Raw genomic sequence first — 18,001 nt, 5'->3', positions numbered from 1 at the left:
ATTCTACCTGACTGTGCGATATGCACCATGCTGATGCAGTCTGGGGCGAGCTTCGCTGCCCCTATCTCAACCAGCCTGACCATAAGACCATAAGACATAGGAGCGGAAGTAAGGCCATTCGGCCCATTGAGTCCACTCCACCATTCAATCATGGCTGTTTTCAACTCCATTTACCCACTCTCTCTCCATAGCCCTTAATTCCTCGAGAAATCAAGAATTTTCAATTCTAAGACAATTTCTTTTTTTTTAAAATATAAATTTAGAGTACCCAATTCATTTTTTCCAATTAAGGGGCAATTTATCGAGGTCAATCCACCTACCCTGCACATCTTGGAGTTGTGGGGACGAAACCCACGCAAACACGGGAAGAATGTGCAAACTCCACATGGACAGTGACCCAGAGCCGGGATCGAACCTGGGACGTCGGCGCCGTGAGACAGCAGGTCTAACCCACTGTGCCACCATGCTGACGAAGGAAATTCGGACAAGACAGGAACTTTGGAATTTCAAGGAAGTTAAGTCCCTCCGGAATGACAATCTGCTGGTGATTGCCACTCTAAGGAAGTTACAGGCAGAATGTCTCAACTCTTATCCCAAAGTCTTGTGTTATGTAACATCTTGCATGTCTTGAATGTTGTTGGAGCTGCATCTATCCAGGCAAGTGGATATTATTTCATCACACTGCTAAGTTGTGCTTTGGGGATCCTGGGGAGGCAGAGTGTAAGCTGCCTGCTGCAGAATACCCAGACATGCCCTGCTCTTGTAGCTTCAGCATTTATGCTGCAGTGAAGCTTAGTGCCTGATCAATGGTAACCCCTTCGGTATTGTGGTATTATAGGTATTACGGTACCTGATAGGCTAAAGGTACCAGGACCCCAGCTCGGCTGACCACGCACTGCTCGAAGAGAACTTTCAACTGCTGCGATTAGCCTCGGTGACTCTGGATCAGTCTCGGCCTCGAACACTCTCAACTGCTACGACGACCGTATTCATCAACGGGCATGAGACGTCCTGCCTAATCGGCTCTGGGAGCACGGAGAGCTTCATACACCCTGACATGGTAAGGCGCTGTTCTCTCCTCATCTACCCCATTAATCAAAAAATCTCCCTGGCTTCTGGTTCACACACAGTGGAGATAAAGGGGTTTTGTGTAGCAAACCTCACAGTCCAGAGGAGTTCAGAAATTTCCGTCTCTACGTACTTCCCCACCTCTGCGCGGCTACACTCCTGGGTTTAGACTTCCAGTGTAACCTTCAAAGTCTGACCTTCAAATTCGGCGGCCCTATACCCCCCCTTACTGTCTGCGGCCTCGCGACCCTTAAACTCGACCCGCCTTCCCTGTTTGCCAACCTCACCCCGGATTGCAAACCCGTCGCCACCAGGAGCAGACGCTACAGTGCCCAGGACCGGATCTTTATTAGGTCAGAGGTCCCAAGGCTACTGAGGGAAGGGGTCATTGAAGCCAGTAACAACCCCTGGAGAGCTCAAGTAATGGTGGTAAAGACCGGGGAGAAGCATAGGATGGTCATCGACTACAGTCAGACCATCAACAGGTTTACGCAGCTAGGCGCGTACCCTCTCCCCCGCATATCCGACCTGGTAAACAGGATCGCGCATTAAAAGGTCTTCTCCATGGTGGATCTCAAGTCCGCCTACCACCAGCTCCCCATCCGCACTAGTGACCACAAATACACTGCCTTTGAGGCAGATGGGCGGCTCTATCACTTCCTAAGGGTTCCCTTCGGTGTCACCAACGGGGTCTCGGTCTTCCAGCGTGAGATGGACTGAATGGTTGACCGGTACAGTTTACGGGCAACATTCCCGTATCTCGATAATGTCACCATCTGCAGCCATGACCAGCAAGACCACGACACCAACCTCCTAAAATTTCTCCAGGCTGCTAAATTCCTTAACCTTACATACAACAAGGATAAATGCGTGTTTAGCACTGACCGCCCAGCCATCCTCGGCTACGTAGCGCAAAATGGAGTTACAGGCCCTGACCCTGAATGCATGTGCCCCCTTATGGAGTTCCCCTTCCCTCACTGCTGCAAGGCCCTGAAACGTTGCCTCGGGTCTTTTAGCTACTACGCCCAGTGGGTCCCCAACTATGCGGACAAGGCCCGTCCCCTGATCCAATCCACAGCTTTTCCCCCGTCGATAGAGGCCCGCGAGGCCTTCAGCCGCATCAAAGCAGACATTGCAAAGGCCACGATGCACACCATCGACGAGTCCCTCCCCTTCCAGGTTGAGAGCGATGCGTCCGACATAGCTCTGGCGGCCACCCTCAACCAAGCGGGCAGACCTGTGGCCTTCTTCTCTTGTACCCTCCATGCTTCCGAAATCCGCCACTCCTCAGTCGAAAAGGAGGCCCAGGCCATAGTAGAAGCTGTGCGACATTGGAGGCATTACCTGGCCGGCAGGCGATTCACTTTCCCATGGGCCAATGGTCGGTTGCTTTCATGCTTGATAATGCACAGCGGGGCAAGATAAAATACGACAAGATCTTGTGGTGGAGGAGCGACCTCTCCACCTACAACTACGAGGTCTTGTATCGTCCCGGTAAGCTAAATGAGCCCCCTGACGCCCTGTCCCGCGGCACATGTGCCACCGCACAAGTGGACCGCCTCCGAGCCCTCCACGAGGACCTCTGCCACCCGGGGGTCACTCGCTTTTTCCATTTTGTCAAGACCCGCAACCTGCCCTACTCCATCGAGGAGGTCAGGACAGCCACCAGGGACTGCCAAATCTGTGCGGAGTGCAAACCGCACTTCTACCGACCAGAGAAAGCGCACCTGATAAAGGTTTCCCGTCCCTTTGAATGTCTCAGCATGGACTTCAAAGGCCCCCTCCCCTCCACCGACCGCAACACGTACTTCCTGAACGTGATTGACGAGTACTCCCGGTTCCCATTTGTCATGATATCCACATCAGCATATCATGGTGCAATCACACACACACTGATGGACAGGCAGTTGGACCAACCAGCACACACATAACATCGCAGCGAATCACCAGTGAGAGCACACGCACTATAAAACAGGAAACACCACAGTTCCCGCTCATTCTACCAGGAGATTGCACAGAGCTCACAGCACGCCACTCAGACATAGACCATGTGCTGAGTGCCTCACTAGGATAGTAATAGGGCTGGGTCCACAGGTTAGCTGGTGCAGCACGTACTCAAGCCAGTAGTTAGTTGTTACCGTTGATTAAACAATAAAACAGAGTTGTACCATCTACAGCCGTGTTGGGTCATTTGTGCATCAGAACACCCAACATGACACCACTCGCCATCCCCTGCCACGACATGACCGCAAACACTGTCATCAAGGCCTTCCATAGCATCTTTGAACTGTTTGGGGTCCCCGCTTACATACACAGTGATAGGAGGTCCTCCTTTATGAGCGACGAACTGCGTCAATTCCTGCTCAGCAAGGGCATCGCCCTCGAGCAGGACGACCAGTTACAACCCCCGGGGTAACGGACAGGTAGAGAGGAGAACGGAACGGTCTGGAAGACCGTCCTACTGGCCCTATGGTCCAGGAACCTCCCAGTCTCCCGCTGGCAAGAAGTCCTCCCGGATGCCCTCCACTCCATCCGGTCACTGCTTTGTACGACCACCAATCAGACACCTCACGAACGCCTCCTTGTCTTCCCTAGGAAGTCCTCTGGGACCTCGCTCCCAACCTGGCTGGCAGCACCCGGACCCATCCTGCTCCGAAAACACGTGCGGGCGCACAAGTCGGACCCGTTGGTCGAGAGGGTCCATCTGCTCCATGCTAACCCCCAGAACGCCCACGTGGCGTACCCCGACGGCCGACTAGATACGGTCTCTCTACGGGACCAGGCACCAGCCGGAACCCCACGCACATCCCAGCCACCAGTCCCACCGTCCCCTCCACCGCAGCACCTTACAGGAGGATCAGTCCTTCCGTCGGCCCCATCTAGGCACCCCCCCCCCACCCACCGACGCCCCCCGCAGGCGCTCCCCTCCCAGATCAACCATTTTCCCCACCAGCGCCGTCTAGGGGTGCCCAAACTGCCATGGAGATCGAAGCCACGCTCCCGAAGTCACAGACTCCTGAGCCTCCACCGGAGTCACCACCGAAGCTCCGACGATCACAGAGGACGATCAGATGGACAGATTGCTTAATTTTAATTGTAAACTGTAAATATAAACCATCAAATGTACATAGCTATCAGAATTGTAAATAGTAACTAAATACTGTACGGAGGTATTACGGTACCTCCATAACTAATTATACCACGTTGCCATGTTTTGTAGTTTCAGGCCACCACCCCCACCGGACTCTTTTTTAACAGGGGGTGAATGTGGTATTATAGGTATTACGGTACCTGATAGGCTAAAGCACCATTGGTGAAAGCTGTATGCTTTCTATTGGTTAGAATGTATGATAGCTCCGCCCTGCTAGGTGGGGTATAAGAACCAGTGCCGCCCCAGCAGCCTTCATTCTGTACCTGAGCTGCTGGGGGAAACATCTAGCTTATTAAAGCCTTCAGTTGGACTAAAATCTCGCTTTAGTGGTCATTGATCGTGCATCAGGTATGTTAATAATTCCTTTGACTGTCAAGAGGAGGGGCACAAATTTTACTTACTACTCAGGTCTTGCTGGATGCACACATAGACAAAATGGTTACCTGATGAATTGTGAATGGAGGTGAACAATGAACAAAAACACTTCTGATACCATGCTCAAGGGGAGGTCATTGCTGAAGGCATTTGGGGCTTCAACGTGCCCTGAGAAACTCTTACAGCAGCGGCTTGCGGCTCAAATAATTGCCAGTGACCACAATCATCTTCCATTGTGCCAGATATGACCAGTGGAGAACTTTCCCTCTGAAAACCATTGATTTCAGTTTTGCTAGGGTTCCACGGTGCCATCGGTTGGTAAAATTCTGCCATAATATCAGGAACAGCAACTCTCACCTCACCTCCGGAATCCGGAATTCAACTCCTTCTTCTATATTTGGGCAAAGACCATAATGAGTTCTGAGTCAAGTGGTTCTGTTAGAATTAAACTGATGATCAATGAGAAGGTTATTTCTACATAGGTGATGCTTGGTAGTACTGGTTACAACTCTTTGATTCATTTTGCTGATGAATAGAAGAGGGAGGATGAGTTGGTAATTAGCCAGATTGGAATTGTCCTGCTTTTTTGAGCGCAGAACATACCTCAGCAATTTTCCACCTTTTGAGCAGATGCACTGTTGTAGGGATATTGGAACAGCTTAACTAAATGCATAGCAATTCCAGAGCACAGGTCCTCATCTACAGCCAGGGGCCTGCAATCTTTGCTGGCTCAAAGCTACTTAAAATTTGTACTTGAGGCATGATCAATTGAACAAAGAAGAGAGTTGGACACAGCTGAGGCTTTATTGCTCTAAGATGTGTGGCCTCCCACAGCAGCTGGCGAAATGGCTGCTGAATGGAGGACATGCATATTTATACTCCGCCTACTGGGCGCAGCCAGCAGGCAGGTACTACCGGCGAACCTGTAGTACAGGTCCTACCTTACACACCTAATAAAGGTGTGACAGTGGTTTACCATAGTACTGAAACAAATAACTTGTATGTTGACAAAGTAGGTGCATATCCTGAAGAGCAATATGAATAATGGTTTGTTGGCACCATCATAAAAGTTGCAGCTTCTTCCCCAATTACTTTATCAGAGTTACAAAGTCCGAGCTCAGAATGTGGACAGGGGCAAATCCCTAATCCAGCTGCTTGCCTGCTCCAAAAACCAATTCAAAATGAATCCAATTCATGATCCCACAAGAGAGACCTACCAGATCCAGGAATTACACCTGACCTCACCCTGATGCCAATTGAGGCCCTTAAATGGGCAGTTAGTGTGGAGAAACTGAATATTCAGGTTTGATAACGGCCTCTGTGGTACCCCTTTGTTGTCAGCCACTCAGTGCCTGATCCGAGAACCCAGCATTGGGAAGGAAATGTATGCTGAGTGCCACTCCTACCCTTGCCTTCAAGTCCCCAGAACTCCCTTTCTCGTGAACTCTACCCTGCAACCCCCACCCCGCCCTCACTCACCTTTGGTTTGGGTTTCGCTGGGTGAATTGCAGACAGCTTCCAATGCTCCCAGTGGCTGTAGCCAAGAGAGAGCTGCAGGCCTCTGATTTGGCAGCTGCTCTCCTGGGCTCCTTGATCCCAGGGAAAGCCCACCCTGGCATTTTAATTGCCTGTTAGGCACTTTAGTAAAGCAGGTCTTCCCAAAAGAAGCAATGTGGATCTCTCGTCTGCTCTGAAGCCAGCAGGTAAGAGCTCCATTGCCTGGAATAAAGACTGTCCAACCTTTCAGTCCATTAGCTTTTCAGGTCAATGTTTCCAACATTTTCTGTTTTTATTGAATATTACTGTAAACATGCATTTACGTTCTGTGAATTCAGAAGCTTTGAACTTCCAGATCCTAGCCGCTGGAGTATATTCAAGGCTGAGTTAGACCAATGTTTGATTGATAAAGGAGTTGAACATTATGGGGGACAGGCAGGAAAGTGGAGTTGAGGCTACCTCAGATCAACCATGATCTTATTGACTGGTGGACCAGGCTTGAGAGGCCGAGTAACCTACTCTTGCTCCTATTTATTATGTTCTTATGTTAGCAGCAGGCCTCATTTTCTTGGGAAGAAATGAAAAAAGGGGAGAAGGCATTGAAAAGAAAATCCATGTGTTGACAATATAAATAATCAAAACAATCCTGGAATTGCAAAAGGGATGTTGGTTCACAGATTCTGTTCGGAATTATAAAAACAAAACCAATTAGAGCAAGATAAAATTATCTCATCCTTTCGGTACACTCCATTTAGATTCTATGCATGATTATTCCACCAATGACTTCCTGTACTACCACTGTTTAATGATTCACGTAAAAGAACACGTGCTTCCTCCACTGGCCTGAAAATAAATTCAGCAGCACAGTTGGACTCAAAGTTTAATCAGCAAATTATAAAATATTCAGAGCAAAACAGATCCATTTATGCATTCATCTACACTTCCTGGAAACTTTAAAGCTGCTGACTGAAGCCAAATAAAGTGCTTTTACTGGGTGTTCACCATTTCCACTGTCTGGAGAGAATAAAAAAGATTTACCTTCATTTTTAACCTCTGATCTTGCTCAAAGTTTGTGAACATTATACTCTCACCTAGATTTTCATTACTGCTGAAGAATATTCTCTCACCTAGATTTTCATTACTGCTGAAGAATGATCGAGAGGGAGAGAAATTTTCATATTTTACTCTGAGTTTTAATAGTATTAGGGTAGGGTTAATGTAGAACTTTAGAACGGTACCGCCCACTGTATGAGGTAGAGTCACAAGATGGCAGACTGTATATGAAGCCAGCACCCATGCAGGGCTGTACCTTGGAGATGTAAAGAGTAATGGGTGACCAATAAGTAGATTATCTGTCTCTAGACCTCTTAGGGAGAGACCAAACAACCTTACAATATGGAAGCAGAGAAGGATGGACCCTGTGTGGTAGTCACCACTGTTGTATTGTATATACCGCATACGAGGGGTATTACGGTAAGGCCCCTGTACTACAGGTACGGGGGTAGATCCCTGCCTGCTGGCTCCACCCAGTAGGAGGAGTATAAATGTGTGGGCTCTCCGAGCTGCAGCCATTTCGGCAGCAGCTGCGGGAGGCGACACATCTCTGCGTAATAAAGCCTCGATTGCACTCTACACTCATCTCGTCGTAATTGATAGTGCATCACCCTGAAGTTCTGAAGCATGAATAAGTAATGAAACTGCCGTCTGATCTGGGAGAAGTGCACCTCAATGAATGTCAAAACTGTAGATTTCCTAAGCAAGCTCCACTGCCAGATTTGAACAGACGCAAAGACAGGAGATCTGGCCTGATCAGTAAAGGGTGAACAACATTTTTTAAAAAGAAAGAAAAAGGCATAAGAATAATCCAGTGAGCAGATAAAAGAACTGGAATGATCACACGAGTCAAGAGACCTAGCCAAATCAGAAGAAGGGTGAGCAAAATACAGTAAAAAGGCTAAGGTTACATTTTAAAATGGGCATTAATCAATGTTAGCACGAGAAGTACAAAACAAAGCTGGAAAAAAGCGGCTGCAATCCGTCAACAACTGTCCCCAACATGTGGCAGCCAAGCTCAACGAAAAAAGCTTTTAAAACAGCAGGCAGAGCTGAAAATCACCTTCTATTTGATTCCCAGACTTAAAAAAGCAAGTAGAACATCAAAAACTCTTGTCTTAAAGGTTCCCAACAGAGTCAATAAGGTGAAAAATACAGCCCCACCAGTGCAGCAGGGGTCTGTTGGAACCCTGCAAGTGCAGGAAGAATTGAAGAAAAAACAGCCATGGAAGGCAAATTAAAACTACCAGACTAATTTGAACTCATGCAATTGATAAGATATTAAAAGACTTAAGGAAGTGTTTTATTCTTTAAATTGTGGAGTGTGCAGAGCTTAAAAAGACAGAAAATCTCCAGTGAACTACGAAACAGGAAAATGACAATATCCATACAAACCACACAGTGGTGGCAGAGAGGCTGATATTCCTGTGAAAGTCTTAAAAATATGGGTGCGACACAACCAAATATCTCAAAGTGTCATTTTAGGCGAGTGTGGCGGGGTATTAATGCTGATTTTTTGGGTGAGATCCACACTGCTATTCAACTACCCTTAAGTCATGTTTATGGGCCTTGGGCAGTTTCTCTCCAGTCACACACACACACACACACACACACACACACTTGGAAACTTTTTCAATATCAGAGATTGAGCCGCCATTTAAAAATGGCGTCATGCTCTCTCACGCCCCCAACGTGAGGCCCAAACACCCCCAATTCACCAATAATGGCGTCCTCAGGCCCCCCCCCCACACCGAACTGCACCTGCGCAGGGCACCCCCCCCCCCCCGCCCCGGGCCCAATTCGCAGCATGGGGGAAATGCCAGCTTGGCACATTGGCACTGCCAGCCAGGAAACTGGTAGTGCAACCTGGGTACCTTGGCAGTGCCATACTGGCATCCAGATGGCAATGCCAGCATGCTAGGCTGGCAGTGCCAGGGCACCAGGTGGTATAAGTGCCAGAGTGTCACCCTGCTCAGAAGGAAAGCACCTGGGGAGCCTCAGACCCCTGGACTTCTGGAAAGCGGAGCTCCTCAGTGGAGGAAATGGAACTAAGAGCGGCCTCGGCCGCGTGTTCCCCACTGAGGTCCCACTGAGAGCGCCATGAAACACACGGCTAAACATGCTCGCTATGGGACTCTGTTCCCATTTATTTAGATTGGGCTCAGCGCACCCATTCACTATGGTGGCCCGGTCTCGGAGGAGTCAGTCTCGCCAGTGAGTTCAGCTCCCTAGTGCTGAAAATAATTGTGAGGGCGCGATTTAATGGAAATTTTCTAAGTGTGGTAGCGAGCAGGAACAGCCGCGAGCTTCCGATGCTTGGCCTGACTCGGCCGTCACCGCTATAAAATGTGAATTATATTAATTGGTCCACCAATGAGGCCGAGTTTGGTCTGTTGGTGAGGTGAGTATATCCTGAGGTGGTCCTCAAAGAGGCCGGGGGATATCAGCCCGGGTGGCCACATCAGCCTCATTGTATCAGGTTTTTTATATTGGTCACCAGCCTCTGTACTGGCATCATTATCCAGGTCCTCAGCGGGTACCCCTTGTCCCCCTAAGAGCCAACCGGCCGTACTGAGAATGGTCCTCAAAGATGCCGGGGATGTCCAACTGCCTCAGGATGCAGCTGTCGTGCACACTCCCTGGGAAGCATGCACACACGTGCATAATCTTCACGTGGTGGTCGCAACACAAGCTGGACGTTCAGGGAGTGGAACCCATTCCTGTTAACATAGGGCCTGGTGGGCGAAAGGCGACATGCGTGCCATCCATTACCCCCTGGAACTCAGGCATCCCGGTGATGGCGGAGAGTCCTGCTGCCTGGGCATCCCATTGGGCCTGATCCATATCAAAGTTTATATAGGTTGCTGACAGAGCAAACAAGGCACCCGTGACCTCATGGACGTACATTGTGGGGTTTTGGCTTGTGAGATGCCGCACAAGTCCCCGCTCGAGCCCTGAATGATCCTGAGGCATGGCAGTTCGGGGCTGCGGTGACATTGATGGCCACCAAGAGCGGGTATCCTCCTCAACATGGTGCTAAGTCCACAAGGACATGGCACAGGTGCCATCCCACCTCCTTTTTGAGGCGGAGCCTCCTGCGGCACACGCTGTCCATCATCTGTTCAAAAGACCAGTGATGCCTGTACACCTTGGGATGTCACAGGCCTCTCCCTCTGGGTCCCTCCCTGGCCCGATTGGCAGCCGGGGCCTCAGGGTGCCTAGCCTCTGTCGACGCTGCTGCCTGCGCCTTCTCCGGTGTCTGGCCGCCTGGCCTGCCAGCAGCACCAGGGCAGCTTCCTAGGGGTCCAAGATATCATCCATTCCGTGTTTCTTTTCTCGTTCTTGGGATGTGGACATCGCTGGCTGGGCCAACATTTGTTGCCCATCTCCAATTGCCCTTGAACTAAGTTGCTCGCTCAGCCATTTTAGAGATGGGCATTTAAGAGTCAACTGCATCGCTGTGTGGATCTGGAGTCATATGTAGGCCACACCAGGTAAGGCAGCAGATTTCCTTCCCTGAAGGACATTTAGTGAATCAGCTGTGTTTTTACGACAATCGGCAATGGTTTCATGCTCACTGTACTTTTAATTCCAGATTTTTTTATTCAATTCAAATTTCACCGTAATGGAAGGATTTGAACCCAGGACCCCAGAGCATCACCCTGGGTCACTGGATTACTAGTCTAGCGACAATACCACGACACCACCGCCTCCCCAATAATATCTGTAAGGATTAGGCGAGGGTGTGAGACTGACAACCTGGGGTGTCTTCCACCCGGGGACTCTTCATTCCCCCATTCCCCCCCTTCCCACTACCACCAACCCCTGCACCATCAGACATACCCAACCCACACACTCCGGCCGTAATGGGGGTCCATCGTAACCGGACTATAGATCTTGTACCCCATACTCCTGCCCCCCCCCCCCCCCCCCCCTCCCGCACGCCCGCCCCTCCCAGTGTTCAAGCACAGTGTACAGGCATCACTGGGCAGGTTCACCCATGTCATTCAGAGAAGGAAATCTGCTGCCTTTCCTGGTCTGGCCTACATGGGGCTGGTTTAGCACAGTGGGCTAATCAGCTGGCTTATAATGCAGAACAAGGCCGGCAGCGTGAGTTCAATTCCCGTACCGGCCTCCCCGAACAGGTGCCGGAACGTGGCGACTAGGGTCTTTTCACAGTAACTTCATTGAAGCCTACTTGTGACAATAAGTGATTATTATTATTACATGTTACTCCAGACCCACACAGCAATGCGGTTGTCTCTTAACTGCCCACCTCAGAAATGGCCCAGCTTATTAGAGATGGGAAACAAATGCTGGCCCTGCCAACGATGCTCACATCCCAAGAATGATGCCTGGTATGCGAGGCAAATACTCCCACTAGCTACATGGCATGCCTACCCATGGAAATCCACTTAGGAGCTGTAAACTGCTCACTTAACTAAAATTGTCAATTCCATATCAGCAATAGCCTTCAGCCAGAGCCCTCTGTGGTGAGTGGAAGTGAAGGGTGGTCGGTGGGGCAGACAGACAGAGGCTGGGGTTGCCCACGGAACGGGAACATACGATCCGGAGGTGGCATGGCGGACCTGCGGGCGCTGAGCCAGTCATCTTAACCACCTCCCCCCCCCCCCCCCCCCTCGGCTCCGCACACACCCAAATATTGATGGCGGCAGACCCTGATCGTGACCAGCCCCCAGAGTGCTCACTCCCCCCCCGCCCCCCATGAGCACTGGGGCAGGAACCCCCCATGAGCACCGGGTCAGAAACCTCCGTGCCACCGGACTCATTGCCCAGAAGCAAAGATGGCCTCCTTGGCTCCCCACAGCAACCTATCGGCAGCTTTACATTTTTAAAAAGGTATGCTAACGGGCATCAGCGTGAGCACTTGCTGGGGAGGTGGTCAGATCATGGGAGGCCGTTAGATAGGGGGTCATTTCCATTAATTGTACGGAGATTTGCCTTAAGTACTGAATATTGGATTCTCACCACGCTACGGTGGGTTCCTGATTTCGCCAATGGGAGGAGGCCGGTTACATCGCAAACTGATCAGCGCATGGCCCGGTTCTCGTTTTAGCCATTTTCCGCGATCTAACGGCCTTGTCATGCTCTCTCTTAAGCGCAGCACGGTCATTAAATGGCACCCCAAGTGTGGGCTAGCCTGGTAAGAAACTCCAGGGCCCAAAAAAGTGACAAAGTATGTTTAGATAGGGCTGGGAGCTCGCTGACATAGCCTGGGAGAAACTCCCAGCAAAACCACCACAAATGACACTTGGAAAATTTTCCATCAGATCGCGCCCACTGTTTCTTTGTGCAGTTGGATCTAGACAATAGGCTGGGTTCTCCGTTTCAGGGACTACGCCGTCGTAAAAACTGTGGCGTTTCACACCAGAAAAACTGGCGTCAAAAGGCGCCATATTCATAGCCCTGCTGGGGGCTAGCAGGGACCTGTCGTGAATCGAGCCGCTTTATCTGCAGATACGGGCCCCCACACTTCCGGGTCAGAGGCCATGCATGTGCACGGCGGCGGCCCCGTGCTCCATAGCGGATTCAGACCGCGGAGCTGGACCTCCTAAATCGTGCCCCCGATCGGCCGACCCAGACCGCCCCCCAAAATTACAGGGATCGGTGTGAGGGCCCCCCTGCCTTCTAATTGACCTGCCCCGAGTATCCCGAACGGCAGGGTCATGTTAGATCCACGCCGTCGGGACTTAGGCCGGTCAGGGGTGGAGAATAGCGGGGCAGGTCTCTGGCAATGGCCGCAGGGAGGGGATACACGGCACGAGGGCCGGAGAATCGGGGAACCAACGCCAGTCCCGATTCCATTCGCGAAAATGGATTCTCCGCCCCGGCACCGGACGCGATTCCGGCGTCTGGGTGCGGAGAATCCAGCCCAGGGTTCTTGGGGCTTGCCTATTCTCCCAAGATTATAATTTCTTAAAGCCATTACTCTTTATTGAGAGCTATTACGTACATGTTGGGACCTCAGCATGAGGTTGGAACTTCTCCCTCCATATCTCTCGCTCAGTCATCTGATGTTACATCATCATTACATCAGCATAATGTGCTTCTTTTGTTAATCATTCGTGCTACTTCTCTGCACCCCCCCCCCCCCCCCCCCCCCCACCCACAAGTCCTATCATATTTACATTCTCCTGCATCTCTCCCCAGAATCATCTCAGACTTCAGGGGTTAGTCTCCGAGACGCCTTGGCCAAACTCCCTAACCTTGTTCTGACCTCTTAAGTAGAGGATACTCTGTACTTTCCTTTCTGTCAGTGGGTGTTCTCCTGTGCTGCCATCAACCTTTGTCTTATCCTTCTTCTTTCTCTTCAGAATCAGAGTCCACCTTTCTATTGGCTTTCTTTCCAAGTGTTTGGTTTCTCCTTATGGTACCCTGGTCAGTCTTTAATCCTGTACAATCTCGGTTGTGGGTTTATGATGTATCTTCTCTCTTTTGTTCTCATACCCATACCCACCCCGAGCTTCAACACTGGTAACTCACTTGCTCTGTGTCTTTGAATAAATTTACAAGCCTGTTTGTTTCTCTACTCTTCCTCGTGAGGATTTACCCGCTCATGGTAGTTTGTGGCGATATTGGGTTTAGGTTTGTGTGTCAGTGATGGATGTTATGTTCTCAATCACCTTCCGATCAATAACACAAGATGGTGAGAAACCATATTGTCGTGCTGAGGTTTGGTAACTCAGAAGAGCTAGATTAAGGTTTTCATTCTTCTTCAGCAAATCTTTTATGGTTTGTACACCTCTACAACCCTCTCCATTTGCTTGAGGATAACAATAATAATATAATAATAATCACTTAATGTCACAAGTAGGCGACAATGAAGTTACTGTGAAAAGTCCCTAGTCGCCACATTCCGGCGCCTGTTCGGGGAGGCAGGTACGGAAATTGAACCCGTGCTGTTAGCCTTGTTCTGCATACAAGCCAGCTGTTTAGCCCACTGTGCTAAACTGGTTATATGAATGTGAATTCCTTTGCAAAGTTCAGGAATAACTTATTTGCAAATTCCAGACCATTTTCTGGCACAACAATGTCCACAATGCCATGTGTTACATAAAATTGTACTCAGTTATTGAATGAATGCTGCCTTTCTGAAGCTCTGCAATTTGTTTACTTCAAGCCAACGTAAGTAATAATCAACAACAACCAAGAACAGCAAGGATTTTTCCCCCCATTAAAACCAAATAAATATATTCCCTGGCACTTCCCTCACCTTGATGGAAAAGTAAGTTAACAGTGGTCGTTTTTCACTTCGCTATTTACTGCACACGTAAGACAATTAGAAATAATTTCTTCTATAGAATATGTAATGCCTGGCCACCAGACTGATTGCTGGGATCTCGCACGTCATTTTGCTATCCTTAAGTGACTTTGTAGTCTTTGAGCAATATCAATGTCAATGTTTGTGGAGGTGGTTGCACAATTCCAAGTATTACCACAGTAAGGGGAATAATCTGGCTATCCTACCAGGTAATATTCTCTTATCTGGAGACATTTGTCATTTTGTTGCTGTGCATGTTTTATTCCCTGCAACCTTTTTGCAGTAGGTGGCAAGTGTGTCTCATTAAGGATGTACATGCTTACATCTCCTCGAGGAAATGTAAATCCTCTTGTTTGGTTCCTTTTGATGGCCTCCGCGACAGTGTGCCTGATGCCATTTGGTACTTCCCTTGAACATACTCTGTTAGAGTTAAAAGTCATTCATTTGAATCTGACCTAGATTCTGAGCAGCACCTTCACAGTTTTGTTCATGTCCAGAAGAGTGACTAGTGGCTTATGGTCTGTTTCAATTTTGAACCATAATCCCATAACTTGTTGAGAATATTTAGCTTGTCCACATTATAGCCTTTTGAATTGTGGTGTATCTTTTTTCTGTTGGTACCTTCAGTCATAGTAAACTGGTCTATGCTTGCCATCTCTCTGGACTTGAAATAATGTTCCTCACAGAGCTTTTGCTGATGCATTTGCTGCTGCTGTGGTTGGTAGTTCTGGGTCATAATGTGCCAAAACTTCAGGGGAGATTCTTCTTCTGTTATTAATAATAATCGCTTATTATCACAAGTAGGCTTCAATGAAGTTACTGTGAAAAGCCGTTAGTCACCACATTCCTGTTTGGTGAAGCCGGTACGGTATGGCAATAAGTATAATTTGATGTTGAGGTGGTCATGCCAGGATATTATGCCAAGAGTGGTAGAGGAGCTGTAGTTCCTCATTCTTATATAGGAGTCAGGCAAAGCATTGTTATATGTTCAGTGGTCTGTTCTGGGTGACCACAGTTGCACACAGGAGAGTTTTTAATTTCCCATTTGTGCAGCTATCATGGCTTGCGTGGATGAACTTTAAGGATGCCCATGAGCTTTGAGGGAAGTTGAAATCACAGACCTCTGTGTCAGGTCTTTTTTGAGATGTTGGCTTGTGACTTCTTGAGAGGACCATTCAGTTTTCCAAGCATCTTCAGGGTTGAAATCATTTTGCCAGATGTTGTGTGCATGGCTCCAAAGTGGCTTACATGACATTAAGCAGACGAGAGATGTTGATGAGATCCTGGTGGATGTGGGATCTGGAAGTTTGTTTACCTTGACTTGCTGAGATTCACGGATGATTGATGCTTTGTGGTGGATTGATGGGACATTGGGGTGATGTGTGCCAGCATCGGTGGACTTGAAAATTTCAGTAAGGCATGTTGCAGCAATGTGCAGTTGAATATCACCAAGCTGAATGTGGCTAATTCTGGTCCATACGGTGCACAGTACTCAGCTATGGAGTACAGGAGTGCCATCCCTGAAGCCTATAGTACTGGTGCTAAACTCCCTAACTGATGTTTGCCAGTTTCTGGATCAAGTTGACCTTTGACTTCATCTTGGTGGCTACCTTCTTCAAGTGGTCGTGGAAGATTAGCGTGCAGTCCATTACTCTAAGCTAAGTCAGACTGAGGTTGTCATATGAGGTTGTTGGAGAAGGTCACATTTAGGGTGTGTTTAGCATTCTTGTTATCAAGATAAATATAGTGATTGTTATTTTATGGAGTTGGTTTGAGCCTCCATTTCTGGAAGAACACTGAACAGGAATGCCAACATGACGTCTTATTGGACTCGATGTAGTTGAATATGACTGCATTGCCAGCAAGATCATCCAGATATGCAAGTCAGCATGACTTTATTGATGGCATATCTTTCGTGTAGACGTTGAAAAGCATTGGTGCCAGTATGGATCCTTGTGGCAGTCTGTTGTTGAGGGATCAAAGTGGGATTAAAAGTTGTTTAATCTTTTCAAAGCATTTTTCAGGTCCACATTCCAATACTACTGTTGACCCAGTCTCAACAGCTGTCTCAAAGGCTCTCTGACCTCTGTCAAACTTAATAGCAACATGTTTACTTGGTTGACTATCCTGCGGAAATAATGACGCTCAGTAGTATTCCTGGTTTGTGGAAACTTGTTTTTTATGGATCAACTGGCTTGTGACCTAGAAATCTGATCATAGGTTCGGTGAACTCACATTTTACATTCAATGTTCAGTCTGCATCCTGCATTACTCTTAGGACTGTTATAACTCTGTGGTCTTGCTCTTCTCTCATGGAGCCATGTACATATAGATAACACATATGGCATATTACTCCTTCCATGCCTTCTCAGGTTTGGGACATTGTTCTCTGGAAAAATTCAGAAATGGACACAATTCCAAATGTTAATTTAGGGAAGGATTAACAACTGAATTTCAATCTGCATTGTTTGCCCACTGGCAACTGCCAACATCTGCTATTTGCATCCAGTTTGGTAAATACATACTCTTGGCAAGTTTGGTATGACTCTCATCCATGGAGGCTATTGGGTAGAACTCTATGTTCCACCGATTTTGTTTGGTAGATTCTTACAGAGCCGTTTTGTTTTGGGACTGTGACCATTCCTGAACATCAATGAGCTGCATGGTAATTATTGAGATAATTTCTTGCTGTTGCATCTTCACATTTTACCCTTGATTTAGTCCAAGTGTGGGTGAGGGACGTTCCTCTGTGTAAAGAGGCAAAATGGTTCAGCATCAGTCCATAGGATGGTATGATATTCAGTCTTTAGTTTCCCTAGGCCTGTAAATAATTCCTGAATGTTCATCAGCAATCTCACCATCAACTTTATAGATTAGCTTAAGTTTTAAGCAAGCCTTTCTGCTTGGCTGAGAGCATCCTCGACTTTGAATGAAAAGAGATTTGAAGATTTCCCTTTTTTCATACCTCAACTTTCCCATGAGTTGGTCTTTGACTTTCAATGTACTCCCATTAGAGCTCTGCAATATGATAGATGGGGGTTGTAATGTAACTCACTTGAGACATTTGACTTCCTCTGATAAAATAGGAACCCCTGCTCCTGTGTCGGATGTTAAATTCTGTAGGGTGTACATCCACTTTGAATTTAATACTCCAATACATGTTTTCAGTATTATTACCTCCCCAGGTAGGTTACGCCCTTTGTTTGTGGTTCATCCACTTTGTGTATGTTCCTCTGGTTTTAAACTTTCTTCCTCTCCTTACAGGTTGTCTGCGTTTTTGAGCCACGGAGTTTTGAAGTGACCTATTCCTTTTACAGCTGCGGCACCCTTCTCCTCCTGCTGGACATTCTTCTCATCTCTGCAGCGTGTTCCGCCATACCAATGACATTTCAAGATGGCAGTTGGCACATTTTCCCCACTTTGACACTTTCTTTCTTATAACCTAGCTGAGTAGGAAAGATGACTAACATTGTGCCACGAGGCATGATGGTAAAAGAGGACAATGGCTAACATTAAAGAGGCTAACAGAGAAAACATCAGCTTAAGCAGAATTTCATGGGAACAGATAAAATGAC

General features: G+C 48.1%; 1 protein-coding gene across 32 annotated transcripts in view; it reads right to left on the bottom strand.

The window, feature by feature from the left end:
* Positions 1–18,001, bottom strand: part of nrxn1a (neurexin 1a) — a 2,579,010-nt gene that overhangs the window by 1,213,763 nt on the left and 1,347,246 nt on the right. The gene's annotated exons all lie outside the window — the stretch shown is intronic.

This window comes from Scyliorhinus torazame, chromosome 1, assembly GCF_047496885.1.
Source record: "Scyliorhinus torazame isolate Kashiwa2021f chromosome 1, sScyTor2.1, whole genome shotgun sequence".
Lineage (NCBI taxonomy): Eukaryota > Metazoa > Chordata > Chondrichthyes > Carcharhiniformes > Scyliorhinidae > Scyliorhinus > Scyliorhinus torazame.
The sequence above is the reverse complement of the archived record's forward strand: the minus strand, read 5'-3'. Positions and strand labels throughout refer to the sequence as shown.